This window comes from Ceratosolen solmsi, unplaced genomic scaffold, assembly GCF_000503995.2.
Source record: "Ceratosolen solmsi marchali unplaced genomic scaffold, CerSol_1.0 scaffold35, whole genome shotgun sequence".
NCBI classification, from domain to species: Eukaryota; Metazoa; Arthropoda; class Insecta; order Hymenoptera; family Agaonidae; genus Ceratosolen; species Ceratosolen solmsi.
Window position 1 is genome coordinate 7,721,147 of NW_011948423.1, and position 3,780 is coordinate 7,724,926.

The 3,780-nt window shown below is 35.7% G+C and overlaps 1 protein-coding gene across 2 annotated transcripts in view; it reads right to left on the reverse strand.

The window, feature by feature from the left end:
• Positions 1-289, reverse strand: part of LOC105362288 (Cellular retinaldehyde binding protein) — an 11,086-nt gene extending 10,797 nt beyond the window's left edge. For both annotated transcript variants that reach the window (XM_011499698.1, XM_011499697.1), the window contains exon 1: positions 259-289. The gene's annotated coding sequence lies outside the window, so the exon portion shown is untranslated. The remainder of the gene's footprint in view (positions 1-258) is intronic.
• Positions 290-3,780: the final 3,491 nt, after the last annotated feature.

The window sequence follows — 3,780 nt, forward strand, 5'->3', positions numbered from 1 at the left end:
GAGAGATAGATATAGTGAGAGAGAGAGAGAGAGAGAGAGAGAGAGAGAGAGAGAGAGAGTCTGTGCGAGGGTGTAGTATGGTGCGTGGATGCGTGAGTGAGTGCGTGAGGGATATTAGGTGATTCGTCGCGGCTCCGCACCAATGCGTCCCCCTCACCCCCCTTGGAAACCGCCTCCTCATCGTTATTAGCATCGAGGCGCGAACACATTTGCACATTGTCAAGCTTAAAGGAAACGCGAGCGATGTTTTATGCATACCGAGTGAGAGAGCAGCGTGAGGATTCGGTCGAGCGAGTGGAAAATAGCAGCGAGAGCCTCCGGTTGAAAAAACGTGCCCTCGAGGAGATGTCTTCGTATGGCGCACTTGGAAGCGACTGCCCCCTTACAGGTTCCGCAAGCACTCTTTTATAATTTTCGCCGGTCCTCGCGATCTCCTTACACTCCCTCTCACTCTCGCTCTCTGTCCCCGCCCGTGGCCACTCGCGCCTTCTTACGCGGACAGCTGCTCGCGCTCCTCCTTTTTTCACTCGATAAAACCAATACGGCTCCTTCAAGCTCTAGCCGCTTCAACTTTCGACACTTTTTCTTTTTTTTCTTTCATTTTTTTTCGCTTTATTCGTTACGTTCGCCTTGCCAACCGAGTCTCGGCTCGGCCACGCCGCTGATTCCCGCACCGCTAGAGCCACTTTATTATCAGGATCTTCTTCGCAGCTCGCTTTTTTTTATTTTTTTGTTTGTTTTTTTTTTTTGTTTTTTTTTGTTTTTGTTTTGGTTTTTCGGTTTTATTTATTTTTTTCTTCCTTTTTGCTTCGTTTTGATTAATTCAAAGCTTCAAAGCTTTAACGGCTAACAGTTTTCGTACGGCGATATAATTCGCGGCACTTGGTCATCGGCGTTTTTTATTTTCCCCGTGCGAGCTTAGTCTCGCGCTGCGTGTCTTACGAAGCTTCCGTTAGGCTGACCGAGCGACTCGTCCCGCGCATTGTCCTTTTTTGAAATTTGCCCGGGAATGTAATTCTAATGGGAATGTCGGCTGGCCGAATGTTGTCGCCGTCCATAAGTTGCCTCTTCAAAAGGCACTTTTTCTTCGCGACCTTCAATATCTCGTAGGCTCGCATCTTATACTCAATATTTTACTTACGTAAGTACTCGAATACTCAATAACGAATAAATTAATTTCAACCGCTATTTTTACTTTGTTCGGCCTCCAATTTCAAGTTTAAAGTTGATCAACTGGCCATTAGGAGAGCCCGCTCGTATGGCCGAGGAGAGTAAAGGTTCATGGCTCAACCATATTTGAAAGACAATCGCGTTCTCAGCGACGAATAAAATGTATTTCTTGCGAATTACAAACAACAATGACAAAAAATATTTTAACAACGACAAAAGAAATTCAAAAGAAAAATTAACCATCCTCGTTTAATGAGAATTGAAATTTTTCTAAATTTGATTATGAAAGAAGGCTATTTTCACTCTTTCACAATTTTCGATAAGTGGATCTTTAATATTTGGACATCTGCGTATGACGAACAATTCATAAAGCGTCGAGATAACATATCGCATTTAAAGAAAAACGGGGGCTTCTTTTAAGATACCGATTGAAACGAAACAAAAAAAAAAACAAAAAAAAAAAAAAACAAAAAAAAAACAAAAAAAACAAGAAAGAAAAAACAAATATAAACCTAAATGCAAAAGAAAAATAAAGTAAATCATCATACCTTGTCTTACGTACGTACATATGCGTGCAATAAAGATATGCTAGATGAATTCATTATTGAATACTACAGAGTTACGTAATAAGATAATTAACGGTAAAGAAGGAAGAATCAGAAGTGGAATAAAGAATTTACTAGGTAATTTTATAGAGAGTCGAGCTCGCCAAAATCCATGTGCAATATTTGCAATAAGAAGCGCCCGATCGTAAACTATTACTCAATAATAGCCGTCGTCGTGCTTTATCATTAAATAATTGAGAACGGACTTGCCTGGTAGGATTTAGGTATTGCCGATTGAAAATTCCATAAATAAAAACTGCATCGATAACGCGTCGTAGATTGTTCAGCGGCACATTGAATATGATGAGAAAGGGTCGGGAACCATGGGAGAGTCATCCCATGGGCGACACGCAAGAATCCCCTTCGAGTTTTCGCTGATGACGTGGCCGTAACGAGGCCGTTGTTTGCGGAAGGAAAAGCGAAAATTTCGCAACGCCTGGAGGCCGTCGCAGTGTAAGGGCAGTCGGAACGGCGGCTTGGAAAGAGACACAAAACGTGACGCATATCGCGAACTTCCTTGCCTGGAAACTTAGTCGCAAGTCGTTTATTTTAACTTCATTCTCTCGTGATACGACCGGAGATTAAAGTCACAAAATGTATGTAAATAAATGGTGAAAGGCTTAGAAAAAGTCAGCGACAGAAGGGAAAGCAGTGGTTATGGCTTTTTTGTCATTCTCATCGTGTCTATTTCGGCATTATTTAGCCATTATCGAATTGCGCCTTTCTCCCTTAGATTTTTCAATTTAACAGTGAAATTGTATTTTATTTTCAGACTTAACGCGTTAATGTATTCAACCCTTGGCTAATCGTTATTTCACCTAACATTTATTTTTTATTTGTCTCGTGTTATTTGCCTTTTTTGAAACGAGCTTACTTTAAATTATTATTAGCTAGTCCGTCTTTTATAACAGACCTAATTGTATAATTTGTTATGGCATGTTTAGTTTCATTACACGATAATAAATCCTTTTAATTGCTCCAATTCCGAAACCGCTGTATTCATTAACGATTATTACAGCACATTAAAACGAGCAAATTCATAGTTTTGTAGAGTTATGATAATGTAATGCCACATTTAAGAGAATAAGAGAATGTTAACTAACTGTATTAAACAAAAAACAAGACAAACAAAAAAACGCACTAATAACTTTTACAATAGAATTCAATTCAATTACGATTCAATTACAAATGCAGAGCATATAAAATATGATTAATAAAGGTCGATATTTTTTAAACAAGGAATATTATTAGGGACTACGGTAATTTTTTTATTTTTCCCCTTAAATGATGAATTGGCTTAGTATTAATGATTGTCTTTGTGACGAATATCGAAAATAAATCTATTATAAAATATATTATAATATTTATGATAATGGATGTATGCTTTATGCATACTTTTATCGACTGCATCTTATTTATTGTCTGTTATTTGCCATTCGTATATTAAATTATTTATTTGTATAATATTTTAATACGTAATAAATACATCTTCTGAAAGATATAGTGACAATGAATAAATTTAGAGAAAAAAGTACAATGTATTCAAATTATTCTTTCAAAATATTCTTTAAAATAGGATGCAAGTTTTATTGTGTAAAAAATTTTAAAAAAATTTATTTTATATTCATACGTTGTTGCATGAACTTTCAATGTTAAGTAAACAAAAATTATCTTTGAAGAAAATTCAGTTATAAAAAAGGATTCCCAGGGTGCAATTTTTTTTATATATATTTTGTATATATTTAATATTTTATTTCAATTTCTTTTTTATTAAAAAAATAAACAATTTTTTAAATGAATTATCATAAACCAACTCTTTTTTCAAAACCAAAGTAAATCATTTTGTAGGTTGACAGTCTATTTAATACATATATATAAAATATCAATATTTTTTATACTTTTTAAGGTATTGTTAATATATTATTACTTGCATGCATATATTGCATATATATATATATATATTATAGAGGAGAGAGAGAGAGAGAGAGAGAGAGAGAGAGAGAGA